This window comes from Dermacentor albipictus, chromosome 1 (genome assembly GCF_038994185.2).
Source record: "Dermacentor albipictus isolate Rhodes 1998 colony chromosome 1, USDA_Dalb.pri_finalv2, whole genome shotgun sequence".
Lineage (NCBI taxonomy): Eukaryota > Metazoa > Arthropoda > Arachnida > Ixodida > Ixodidae > Dermacentor > Dermacentor albipictus.
The window spans coordinates 237,482,968-237,497,644 of NC_091821.1; the positions used below are offsets into that span (position 1 = coordinate 237,482,968).

General features: G+C 44.1%; 1 protein-coding gene across 15 annotated transcripts in view; it reads right to left on the reverse strand.

Moving 5' to 3' along the window:
* The window catches only part of LOC135901231 (protein CASC3-like), a 139,403-nt gene that overhangs the window by 78,376 nt on the left and 46,350 nt on the right, over positions 1-14,677 (reverse strand). The gene's annotated exons all lie outside the window — the stretch shown is intronic.

Consider the following 14,677-nt stretch of genomic DNA (forward strand, 5'->3'; position numbering starts at 1 on the left):
TATGCGTCACGTGAAAGTGATAGTATCGCCGAAAGTTATGATTGGAGAATGTGTCCCTAGCACCAAATGAGTCGACAGGCGTCAGCGTTTCTGGCTCTGATAAGATAGCGTGCTTGACAGTGTGCCAAGAATGCCATCTCTTGTAGACAGTGATGCGTGTTGCTCAAGTCACATGAAATTGAAAGTATCACCGGAAGTGACAATCGGAGAATACGGCACACCTTTCTTGGCCACTTGTGAAATAGAGCAACTTGTGTTCTGGCAAATTCAGTATTTCCGACTTTCTATTACTCAGACTTTTTGGCGGTCCCCATCGAGTCTGAATTATCAGTCGCAAACTGTGTAGCATTGGCTGTTCCCGCTATTTACACATGTCCAGGGATTATCCATCTCCTACATGTTTAAAAGAACTGACTGCTGCAAAAAGCAGAAAAACAACTGATAGGTATTTTGGTATTTCTTAAATAGCACCGAAAATAACAGATTAAATGCACATAACCACTGCCATGACAGAGTACTGAGGTGGTAAGGCCGATCTGCTCTTACAAGATAGAAAAAAAGAAGTTCACTCAATTGGAGATTGCTTCATGAGAAGATGCATGCACCAACATGGGAGAATTAACCCTCCTACACCAGGCTAAAATGAGACCCGATGTGAATTATCAATAGCACTAACATTCTGTATGCATTTAAGGTCAAAAGCTCTATATCACGGGCAAATAACTCATACAGAAAGTGAGAACACTGCTTAGCATTTACTCAGCACGTCGTCTGCTATCGGGGCAAAGTGGCCAAAAGACACTCAATGGCAGCGCAGACATATGTTAAAACATAGCAGTGCCCATGCGGTGGCACTGTAAAACTGTAAAGTGTCCATACAAAGCAATGATTCCCATTGGCACAGCTTCCAGCCCACTAGCAACAACAAAAGTATGATGCAAGAATTTTGTGGAGGGAAAATAGTGCTCTCTCACACATGCCAATATTATTAAAGTGCAGGGCATGGCATTCAGATGACATGTCATGCAGAATTTGCTCACAGTGATAGGATGTGCATGAAACATGTGCACCGATTTAAGATCATTTGCCAGTCACAACTCGAAGTAGGAAGGTGCTCTTAATGCATAAGCATTCTTTGGCGAGTACCCCAGCAAAACCTGTCACATGAGAAATGCAATTCCTTGTATTTGCACAAAAATGCGTGATATGCATTTTTGTGCATATGCACATGAATCATTATAGTAGCATAAACGTAGATGATTGCTAGCTTTATAAGCGATATGGAATTGAAAAAAAAAAAAAACGATCAGGGAGGATTCTGTAACCAAAATCGTGAAAAGCATGGCACCCACAGGGGTACATAGAAAATGCATGGGGAATTCCTATAATAGGGATGGGCCAACTTGAATTTTGGGGGTGGGCTAACTTGAATTTTGGGGGAGGACCAACTTGAATTTTGGGAGTGGGCCAACTGAAATTTGGGAAACAAAATCAAAAGTAACAGATGAACCAAGGAATGCTTACGTATTTGTAGACAATTCTCAAAATTTCTGTATAACCTTTTTCTGTGCTTCTCCATGAAGTAATAAGGAAATAACTTTGCCAGTTACAAGGCAAGTAAAGGCTTTTTTTTTTCTTGGTAATGGCAACATGTTCATCTTTTAAGATATGACTACCCCTTGACCAAAGCGACATGGGTGAGGGAAAAGGGGGAAGAAGCACTGGATAAGGTTAAATAAGGTGTCCGAGGTTGCTTTCACTGATCAGCACATTCACTGAGCTAGAAAGTTCAGCCCTAAGACGACAACTATGCACCGTTCATCTCATCTGTGCAGACCTCGCATCTACTGCACCTGCCGATTTTTTTTCTTGCTTTGATGTAGCTTTTGTTACAGTGTGGATAACTTCAATCTCACAATAAACAGTACACAGTCAAACCTCAATATAACAATTTATCTCGTATAACAAAGTAAATATAAAACTGAGTTGGCCACGCTTTATTTCAAGAGTGTTTTCTACTGTTATGGGGCTGACAACCTACCCAGGTGCTGCTACAAAAACGCCACTAAACAGCGCCCCAACTGGGCGTCCTTTGGTTTCGAGTAATACAAAAGGTGTACATCTGCTGCCGAAAGCACAGGAGCACACTGGAGCAGCTGGTTTCACTTTTCTGCATTATGGATTCCGGCAAATTTCAGACGCAGAAAACTTCTTCAGGCCAGACACATTATTCAGAGGAATGAAGCTCTGCAACACCAAGCACGTTTACAATGTGCAAGAGGTCAAAGGGACTGTTTCAGTATGCTCCAACTCAAAACTGCAGCAAGTACCATACGACACCGAGATTCAGAGAGGCATATTTGCGAGATTATAGATAATAAATGCACAAAGTGTTTGCTCTTAGAGCCAAAACTATCAAGTGATCTGCAATAAACGATGTCAGGGATTAAAGGTCAAACAATGACGACTGGCCACATTTCATCGGGCTGCCTTGGGTCCTCCGTGTCTTGCCCGTTGACACACAATAAATCAAACAAGTACTTTTGCACTAAGCATGGCTGTTGCGTGTAATGTTCGGCGTTTGTCTTTTATAATTAAATCGTGTCAGTTCACAGCAGAGGTTTGCAATTTCGCGAGCAGACATGATTACGAAATGGGGCGCAATTACCTCAACATTTTTGCTGTGTTGCCCTGTGTTAGCTATGCCGTGAAACTGCATTGGTCAAGGTGTTCTTGTGCCTTGATGAGATTTGTACACAATGTTTTGTTCACAGCCCTTCTGAGGCAAGGCGGGAGCAGTCACACAGTTAGCGAGCAGCTGCTGCGGCTGCATGCTGCTGGGCTCAGCGGCAACGCTCAAGTACATTTCGGTGCTTGGTGGCAACAGGATTTTTGTTGTGTACTCGCTTTACAACGCCGAACAGCACAGTGCTTCCGCTGCTCTGCTTTCTATGGCTCTGAGGGTAACCGGTAGGAACACACATCAGGGTTATGACCCTCTTCTTTATTGCAATTCACCACAAAGCAATAATGGCAGTTGCAACATGTGGTATCCTGTGTTGGCTTCTGGTTTCGAGTTTATGTCAGGGCACCACTCAGTGCCAAACGCTGTAAGCTGCCTGCAGCGTCTTCCCTCGCAGAAATAAAATGATTCTTGGTCTGGTCCCCGAATGAAGCAGTCCGGCTTTTCTCGCGGCGCTGCACACCCCGGACGTTTAGGCCTCATGCCGTAGATCCTTCATCTGGCCGCCCCGTCGAAGCTACAACACAACACTTCGAGATCATGCGCAACTCGCCGTAGTCACTGGGTTTACCCGCTTTCGGCAAGGCTCGCTGGAGTTGCTTTCCATGACCTATGTTACAAGCAGTAGCGAACAAGGTCATGTGTACATTATAAGCTCTTTTCAGTCCGAAAAACTATGCAGAAAACTCAAAACAACACATAAAACAAGCGAGACTTGTGTTATTCTATGCAGCTTCATCATATCTGTACTACTTTGCCAATTCCTTTTTCACCACAAGGTTGTGCCACAGGGCGCTCAAAACTCCAGCCTGTCAGCTCCAAAACGAAATCGAAAGTGTGGTATATTCAACTGGGTATCGGCTATAGTGAAGCAAATTTTTGTTTGCAGGACACTAAAATATTTATGCTGGTGATTATGTTGATCAAGGTGCCTTCACGAGCCTCATCCCCCAATTCTCGCATTGTGCTTCGCTCGATCTCCAGGAACTGCCGCCACAATTTGGTCCTGAGGGAATTCCAATAATTTGATCATGACAAAGCCGACGAATTGGTCGAATTATCTGGCAGGTCAAATTAAACAAACGACAGAAAAAAATGCCAAAACACGCCGTTGATTCACTAGACAGTAGTTGCCTTTAACCCTTTAAGGGTCGAATTATTTTGAAAAAAACTTTCCCAGGTGGTCAAATTACTTTATTGCGGATCTTGAATGTACAAGATGTATGAAGTCGGGAATAAATAGTAAAAAAAAATTAGGAACAGTATTTAGATGTCGGCATCACTCAGAACTGCAAAATGTTCAATAGTATTTCAGAGTGTGGTACTCCTTGAAAAACAGGTCTCCGCACAGCGCCTTATCGCAGTCGGCACACCTAAAATGCGTCTATGTTCTTCTCTTGAAGCGACGAGTTGTGTTGGCGCACACATGACATCTTCTCTGCTTGTGGCTGCCTTGGGCAGAGGTGTGAGGCACCCTCTCACGTAAGCGCATTGCCGCAGAGAGCGACAATACCTCGTGAGCGGCGGTGATAAACAAGCTAAGAGCAGCGTCAATCAAGATAGAAATCAACTTCCACCACCCCTGCGATAGCGTGCCGACAAAGAGAAAAATCATGTTTTACGCACCTCCGTTGCGATCACGCAGAGGAACCGAAATCGCGTTGCCGCTAAGACGAGAATACCCCGCGAGCAACGGTTATAAACATGCTAAGAGCAGCGCCAATCAAGATAGAAATCAACTTCCACCACCTCTGCAAGAGAGTGCCGACAAAAAGAAAAATGACGTTTCGCACGCCTCCGTTGCAATCGCGCGTCGAAACCGAAACTGCAAAAGGGGTGTAGCCGCAGTCTGCGCGACGCGCTGAAGCTAGAAATCAGTTCTGTTTATCTCCCCAAGAAGGTAGCCCAAATTCAAAATGCTTCTTGTAAGTCCTGAGAGATGGCAGCACCCCCCAGTGAGCACACATCACCATTATGGCGCGAAATTTCAAACAGAGGGTCGAAACCGTACCCGTACGGCAAAGACCTTGCGGGACAGAAAACCGCCGCCGTACATGTACAGCAAAAACCTTCAAAGGGTTAAGTTAGCTGCGCCACAATACAACAATGTAATATGGTGAAGCAAACCAAGCAGGGTAATGTGCCACTGTTACGGGACATTGCACGTGTTCCTTAATTTACACATGCCCATGCACCATCTCCGGTCACAGTAGGAGCACTGACATGCCTACTAAGTTTACTGGCAGTCCTTCAGAGTTTTAGATAGACTGCAATATTTTGTTGGCATATTTTGTTGGCTTTAAATGTCCACTCGACATTCGGAGTTTTTTCATCTTACCACCTTCCAGTTCGCTAGATTTCCGAAAACAGGGATGTTTTTTCTCCGCTTTTCGGTGCACGGCGCATGTGTGTGCGCATAATTAAGGAATGCATACTAGGCACCGTTAACGGTCTGGCATAAAAAGGCTCAAATCGCCACAGAAACGTCAAGAAGTCTGAATGACAGCCAGTATGCTTATTAGGCGTCTTGGTGCTCGTACTGTGCCCGGAGACGGCGCGTGCGCACCTGTACACTAAATAAACGCGTACTATGCCCCGTGACAGTGGCCCCCTTCTATTCTTCATATGCTTCATATGCAATATATTGCCTATGCTTCACCGCCTAACACCACTCTATGGCGGCGAAGTTGGCCAGTCAAGTTCGAATTGTCCAGCGAAGACTAATATTTAGATAAAAAATTTGGAGAACGCTTAAGCTTCGCCTTTAAGATTGGAACGCGATAGCATTCAAAGATCTCTCACTGCTTCTCACGCTTCCCGGCAAGTGGGCATGGGACCAGTGTTGGCAGCGTTGTGCTTAATCGGCACGCTTTTGCAATATAGGCGGTATTATCGCTAGCCCTTGCTTGGCTCTCGTCAACTCCCGAAATCTGGACTGGCCTTGCCTCCCCGTTGCCGAGCTTCGAATACAACTATGGCTTCTACACTGATGTGCCGTGCCTGAATTCAACTTCCATCGCACAGCTCCCGCCAGGCTACCCCGCGCCATCGTCAACGTCATCACCTCGGCCTGCGAATTTAAACAGCTGGCACTCCGACATGCTCTTCAGTGGGCACAAGACCACCGTTGGCAGCGCTGTGCTTAATCAGCACGTTTTTGCAATGCAAGTGCGTACGCAGTTCTTGCTATACACTAAAAAAAAACTGATGAACTTTGCCTGATTGTCTTCCCGTGCCCTCGGGTGTTGTGCGAATCGTTGCGCCAGTGCTACGCAATGGCTATTTTATTGTAACGTGCTGGTGACATTGAATCTAACCATGGACCTAATACACGTACTGTCGCTTTATCTGAACTGGACGATTTACCTGATGATCCTGCAAACCAAATGAAGATCACGTTTAAGCTGCTTAAGGACGTACACTCTCATTCACTACAGTCTTCTAAGTGTCAGACCGAACTTGTATCGGATGTCCAAGCCATTAAAAATGGACAGAAAAGTATACAAACTGAGCTAGCAGGTATCGGGAAAATTCTTGACGATTTAGATGAAAAATAAAAATCCCTTGACCGTTTCAACACTAACCGAACACACATGCAAGACAACGTAGACAGCCTCACTGCTCAGAACAGCTATTTATTATCGCGCCTGAATGACCTGGAAAACAGGTCTCGTTGCGATATTTCAATATTTCATGGTCTACCTGACTCGAAAGAAACCTGGTAACAGACAGAAGAAAAACTAACCTCAGCACTTAACGCGGCTCTTGGCTCTTCCTCCAGCAATTCAATTGCGCAAGCACACCGGCTCGGCACTTACCAAACTAACAAATGTCGCCCGATAATTGCTAAATTTACTAACTACAAAGCTTAAGAATCAGTACTTTCATCACGTGCGCAGTTAAGACCTAGCAACATCGCAGTTAATGAGGACTTTTCACCCGCAACTTGACTTGCCCGTAAAAAACTAATTGAGTTTGCTAAATCAGAACCAGACTCGCCACAGTTTAAGCTCACCTACAAGAAACTGCTACTGAACAATAAATGCTCCAAGTACCATTCTCACTCGAATAGTATTCAGGAGGTACCAGGACGCAACGTCGGCCTCAACCATGTTTCGGCTGCCTCGCAACACGTTCCTACTTAGGGACGCCTGAGTGGCGGTGGGCGTGCGCAAAATAATCAAGTCAGCATCTTTTATACTAACATCAGAAGTGTTCTGAAAAACCATGACCCATTATCATCTGCAATTGGCACATGTCCAGCCAATATAATAGTTTTAACCGAAACGTGGCTCTCGAATGACATTCATGACTCAGAACTGTTTGACGATAGCAAACAATTCATGATACACCGCTGTTACCGAACAGAGCACCGTGTGGCGGCGTACTTCTTGCCATCTTGAAACGCATCCCATCATCACCCATTCACATCAACACCAATCTGGAATTAGTGTGGGTTACAGCAACTCTGAACCATCAAAAGGTAAATTTAGGCGTTTACTATCGTCCACCTTCCTCGTCACCCGCATTTACCAATGAATTTCATAATGTAATTAGTTCCATTGCGACAGTTTCCTTCTACACCTCTTTTCTTATTTGGTGACTTCAATTTTCCTAATATAGTTTGGAACAGCGATATACGTAACTTTTCTTCTGATTCAAAAGATTTCTTGGGCATTTGTACTACACTTTCGTTAACTCAATTAGTCACACAAGCTACAAGATTAACATCCAATTCCACAAACATTCTCAATTTGATCCTAACCATTCGTCCCGATTATGCCTCTGCCATCCATTACTTACCCGGTATTAGGGACCACTTGTTGCTAAATATTCACTTTAATATTCCATTTCTGAAACTTCCGAAGAGTTAAAAAAAATAATTCGAGACTATAAGAGAGCTAAATTTGAAGCAATAAATAATGAGGTGAGACTATTAACATATTCTTGGGTGATCTTGAAAATCGTAGTGTGCAGTCAAACTGGAATATGTTTTCGGCAGAGGCAAATCACTTAATCAATAAACACATCCCAACCCGTACTATAACATGCAACCTGCGCGCGCCTTGGTAGAATAATCATTTATTGTTTGACTGTATCGTTCTGCAAAGCAATCACCCACTGACTCACGTTGGACAGCCTACACACTAGCATCTAACGCCTATGTAGCCGCACTCAAATACGCTAACGAATCATTCTTATTGACCACATTACCATCTATTCTGATAACTAACGTAAAAAAGTTTTGGCGCCTCATACATCCACCTTCCGATGGTTCTATCACTTTTAACAATTGATCTGGTAACCCTGTTCCAAAAAACTTATGCGCAACTCTCCTGAATAATTTTGTTAATTTTTTGTGTAATGCTGAAACTCAACTACCTGTCTTGAATGACTAACTTCTTAACTATGCCTCCAGAGACTGTTGGAAGTTCCCGGAGTTATTCGACTAATAGATTCATTGAAGATACATTCGTCACCCAGCTTTGATAACATCAGTGCTAAATTTCTGAAAAAAATCTGCTCTAATACTTCCATAATATTAACCAAAATATTTCAACAATCACTCAACACATCTATTGTTCTGTCAGAATGCAAAATAGGAAAAATAATTCCTTTGCATAAATCCGGCAGCAAAACATCGCCTACAAATTATCGCCCAATATCATTAACCAGCACCTGCTGCAAACTGCTAGAAGATATTATTTTTACTAAACTTGTGGATTTTCTTTAATCTAATTCATTTTTTTGCCATCACAACATGGTTTTCGAAAATAATTCTCATGTGAGTCACACTTATTAATATTTACTCACAGTCTTCACCAAATACTTGACCATTCTTCTCTTGCCGATTGTATCTTCTTAGATTTTTCAAAAGCCTTTGACAAAGGGTGTCATGAACATTTACTTTATAAACTAAACAAATTGAACCTGGATCATAACATTCCAAAATGGATTGAATCATTCCTCGTTAACCGTTCTCAGTTCGTAACAGCTAATGGTCATGACTCACCTCATAGGGACGTTCAGTCCGGTGTTCCAGAAGGCTTTGTTCTGGGACCTCAATTATTCCTTATCTATATCAATGACTTACCTTCAGCAATAACTTCCGACGTACATTTATTTGCAGACTGTGTAATCGTCAGAGAAATAACTAACGAGCATGACATCACCATGCTTCAGGCCGTTCTTAATAACGTCAGCAAATGGTGCCGATTGTGGCGAATGGAACTCAACATTAACAAGTGCAAATTTCTGAGAGTATCCCTATCTAAGATAACCTGCCTGTGTACTACTTGAATAACGTTGCTTTAGAATCGACAAGTTCATGTAAGTACTTAGGCCTGCATATAACATAAATTAACATGGAATCATCACGTCGGATACATATTAACCAAGCCAACCGCTTGCTGGGATACTCACGCCGTAACTTTTCTCGTGCTCTCTCTCCTTTAAAATTACCACTTTATAAAACCCTGCTATGGACAAAATTAGAATACACTGCAGCTATATGGGACCCTTTCCACGAAAACCTAATACATTTCCTTGAACTAATCAAAAACAACACCACTCATTTTTTTCTTTGGAACTACAACTATGGTGCCAGTGTATCTTCAATGAAATCAAATCTGGGTCTTCAACTACTAGCAAGACGTCAAAGAATTTCCCGCCTTTCATTTTTTCATAAGCTGTATCACCACCCTACACTTCATACAAAATTCATGCCGCGACCATATTATGTCACCATACTGATCATCAGCATAAAGTTAGAATTGATGCATGTAAAACGACATATTTTTTACACTCATTTTTGCCACGTACGTCGAAAGATTGGAATGAACTTCCTTCTGACATTGTTTCCATTAATAACAATGATAATTTTCGAAAAGCACTAGCTAACACTGTATAATAGCAAACATTTGTACGAACTACTGTTGGTGTTTTCCTTTTTTCTTGTTTAATGTTAATTTTATTTGTCATGTTGTATTACTGTATTTATCATACTTTCAATAACATTGTATAATTAGCAAATACCGTGTATAAGCTTGTAATTTATTTCCTGCTTATTTGTTGTATAACGAACTCCCCTCCCGAATGCCAAAAGGCCCTGAGGGTAAATAAATAAAAAAATTAAATAAGTATGTAACCATAATGTTTACCGGGAAACGCAGGCCGCAGATGCTATGCACGAAGGCAGGCTTTCTGGTAGAAACGCCCCAAGATGCCCAGGTACCCCCCAAGACCCTCAGGTGGCGGCGCGCGCAAATGGAGGACACCGTGGCCAGCCTATGGTTGGCAGAAATGCTGGAAAATGAGTTTGAGTTTTCGCGTAATAGAATTCTTTTCTCATATAGTCAAATTACAATACGACGCTATCATGCCTGTAGGTTGTGCGTAAGTCGTACTTCACGATTTTTCTAAGTATTTTAGCTTGAGAAATTCGATTACTTCAGTAGCTTTCTTCCACCACATGGAGGGCCTGGGTATAGGTGGTTCGAAAATCCTTCTGCCGAAATGACAACCGACGTTGGACGCAGATTTCTGCGGATTTTCTGTGACATGGGGCCCTTAACGCTCTTGCGTTAAAATAATGGAAGCTGGGGCCATACAATGTATGGGCACCGGCTAGAACCTTTGGTTGGGATAGAATTAAACGAAAAATCGAATGAATTGGAGCTGAATAAATGGAAGTCTACTGTATTTAAAAAAACCACAAGAAGAAAAATGACAGAGACGTGTCTGGCGGTACCTCTTTCTTCCATTGTCAAATGCAAGTAGTAATGTACACAAGGCTGCTTCACAAGACGTGTGATGCTTCTTTTTTTTATCTTAGAAGCGCTGGTTGACATACACAGTCAGCGTCAGATTTTTGGGACTCCTTAGAGGCCTCGAAAACGTCCTAATAACTGAAAGCTTGCCTTTTACTGCCCCCAAGGGCTCAAATCACCACAGGCACATCTGAAATAGCACTGAAGGCCTGCAAGTACAGTTATTAGGCGTATCGGTGCTCGTGCTTTGGCAGGTGACGAACGCATATACAAAGTGTTTCACGTAACTTGAATGAAACCAACGACATATGGTTTGCCGTCATGTGACACTCCTTAAAGTATTTTTTATATTGCACTGAATTATTGAATTAACTAAGATCAATTATGCAAATCATTTAATATTAACTTTAGGGCCATGCGCATTTCATTGCATTGTAGAGGGCACTCGAAAACGACCAATCCAATTTTTCGTGGCAACGTACATGCTGTGTGGTGTTTTTTTCCGGCGTTTAAAGAACAAGTATGAAATAAAACCATGTGACTGCGCTCATGTGCTGCCATATTTCAGCACCCTCAAACGTGCTACATGCGGAAGAACCGTGCGTGCGTATCGTGGCGAAGTGAGCGGCTGCAGCTCTAGGCAACAGCTTCACAGTGTGTCAGCATCTTTGACGATAGCACACGGAAAGGAAGCACCGCCGTCCCTGATAAGCCAAAGGCTCAACACACTGTTAAGCACACTGCAATACGATAGCGCACAAGCGCAGTCACGTGGTCTTATTTGACATTTCGCGGGCGTTCTTTAAACGCTGGAAAAAATCGTGCAGCAAGTAGGTTGTCACAAAAAGTTGGATCGGTCTTTTCTGAACCCCCTTTACAACCTAATGAAACGCACTTTGCCCTAAAAGGAATATTTAAAATCTTTTCTGAACCCCCTTTACAACCTAATGAAACACACTTTGCCCTAAAAGGAATATTTAAAAAATTAGATAATTCATTTTAATTAATTAACTAATTAAGCACTATATAAAAGATATCCTAAGGAAAGCTACACGACGGCAAATCATGTCGGTCTCATTCAGTTGCGGTTAACCACTTTTTTTTAAATCCTTGGTTCAAGTTATGTGAAACACTCCGTATAGTTAAGACGATGAGCAAAATGAGAACAAGGTGAAAGCATGAGCTAGTGCTTTCACCTTGTTCTCGTTTTGCTTATCGTCTTGAATTTTCTTCTCCCACCCTTTCCGTGTTTTCCCTGAACCCTGTATAATTAAGGAATATAGGGTCCTGACTATTTGGTTGCGCGTGTTCAAAAAAAGATTTTGCACTCACCACTGCACTTGCTCAAATTTGTTTAGCATAACACTTGGTACGATAAGTCGCCTGTTTTTTAAAACAAAATGAGAAACTCTTTTTGCCTATGGGAAAAATGGCATCTGAAAAGCTGGCCTTGGCACATGCTTGTGTCGCCGCCTGCTAGCAGTAGCAGGAAGAAGCTGCTTAGCAGACGAAACGGCATCTTGAAATAGGCCGCTTACACAGCGGCAGCTCCCTCCTGCTGCTGCCGGCAAATGGCAACTCAAGTCTGTGCCAGGGCTGGCTTTTCAGAAGCCATTTCTCCCGTAGGCAAAAACAGTTGCTCATTTTTGTCTTAAAGGGATAGTGAATAAAAAATTTGTCGCCGAGATTTCTGTCTCCAGTGATAGCTGTCACACTGAGAGCGACCAAAACAACACTCTTTCTGAGGAGAAGTGAGCGAAAAGTAATTATTTTTGTGAATATTTCTCAAGTCACAGCCCCTACCGGCCTCCTCCGAAAGCTCTGGCAAAACCGGATATCACGTCACGCTTACCCACCTCGAGGCCCATTGCGAGCGATCGTCCAAGCGCGCGAAGGGGCGAGTTGATGTTTGCAGCAACGCGCTTTTTTTGTTCGACCGTCCTATACGTACCGCATCCTCGTGTGAGCTGTTCGAAAACCTCATTCTTTCATCTCGTGGATTTGTGGTTTGATGTGCAGAGCAGCCGTGTCAACGCCGCAAAATGCCGAGGGTCTGCTGTGCGCATGTGAAAACGGCAGGCAGCGGGTGTCTTTTTCTCGCGTACTTGTTCACGCTGTAGTTTTGCGCAGGAGTGTCGTTTGACCGTAATTTGTCGTTTGTACGACGTTCTGAGCCAGATGTTTGGCCAATTCTGCCAGAATGAATCGAAATCCGCATCGTCTGAAGCGACGGCTGACGAAAGACAATTCGCCGACATGAGACTGGTGGCGCCATCTCGTGTGCACCAAGGGAAGGGGTGCTCGGCTGCGATGAAACAACGGGACGTTGAAACCGCTGCGCATGTACTAGTTCACTCCGTGAATAACAAGACGTTCCCTGCTTACAGAGGCGCATTTCAGTCACTGTACATGCCTGGCTTGTATCCTCACCCGTTGCTTCATCGCATCTATTCTCAAAACAGCTACTTGCGCGCATCAAGCACCTACCGTGCGTGAGTCGGCAGCCGACTGTTATGCTCACGCCGCCGGCCACACCTGCTCCGATGGCGTAGGTACAGGGAGGTCTACACGGGTCAATATATTCAACGATTTTTACGTTTCTTTTTGCACAGTGTGTACTCATGGCACCTGTATTGTGCATTGGTGGTTTTCATGTTTTACGCGCTAGCAGCTACCCATCCAAGCGGGCGGAGCAAGCCGCTTTGCGCAGAACGTAGAGTGATTTCCTTACGTCGCTTGACAGTGCATAGCCTAAGGCATAAGCGTCCTCGCTCTGTTGAAGCCAAACACGGCAAAGCATTTGCGTGACTGAATCACGCTGGGCGCATTGCAATGGATGCAACACTGTCAATGAGGCGTGCGCCTCTCGTCTCGCTAACTCATTCGTGACAGGTGCGAGCTTGCGATCCGAGCTGCAGGAATCGAGTTTATATGTGGCTTCCACTGCTGATGCCGCCCCTGATCTCTCGAGGTGAACGCGTGTAAATGGAATACACAGTGTAAACACCACTTTGCTGGTCCAGACTCTCTCGGCACCGCGGAGGGGGACTGCTGCAGCGGGTCGTCGTCAATTTCGATTGACGACGCGAACGGATCGTAGGCATACGCCTTTATTGTTCGTGGTCGTTCAGAAGGCCGCTCATCCAAGTCGGAGTCATAAGTTCCGCTCATGCTATCGCTCTCACTAGAACTTTGCATTTTGCACTGCGCAGCGCGAGGAAAACAAAACTGCACAGCCGGCCAGCTCGCTCCGCGGCTGCTGAGGGTAGGTGTGACGTCAGATCCGCCGGCTTGTTGTCGGGAGCGCTTTGCGAGTGACGCGGTGGCCGCTCATAGAGAGTCAAAAATAAAGCCATCCAATCAAAAGTAACCCGAATAATGACTACATACTATAGCAATCGTGTCTTAGGAATGCAATTGTGGGGCTTTCTCTATATTCATCGATTTTTATTCTGTATCCCTTTAAAAAACAGCCGACTAATCGTGCCAAGTGTTTACTAAACGAAGTCGACGACAAGATGCGATGATTCCGCAACAGTTGAGCAAGAACAGTGCAGCAGTGAGCGCAAAATCTTTTTTTGAACACGCGCAGCCAAATGTTCAGGACTCTGTACACACCGTGTCCCGTAACAATTGCCCCTTCCTACTCTTAGTATGCTTCATTGCAATACTTCGCGTATACTTCACCGCGTAACGTTGCTGTAACAATGCGAATCTTTTAAATGAAAAACATAGCACCGAACTACAGGAAGCTTGATAGCAAACGTCGAAGCAGTTGGGCCTAACGACAGCCCAAATCCACTATGACTGTCAGCGGATCGGCATGCAAGGGCGCTGGTTCGAGACTGCACAGAATGGCGCAGAATGACCACAGAACGGCAGTGGTGGTGGCTTTGATCAATGCCATTGCGGACCTCCGGTCATGGCAAAAAAGTCAGGAAAATTGAACGGCAAAGGGTTCTCGCATCTGAAATTTCAGACGCTCTTAGACACTGACTCTATGGGGTACTGCGGCAGTGCCGTGAAGGCGTCCAAAAAATCGGGCGTCTGAAAAATTGGTTGTTGACTGTATTATCATATGCATCGTGAGCGTTTCTAGCTGTGTTTACATGGATACGGCTGAAGCGAATCGTATTTATCGTATTGCATATATTCATACGCCACA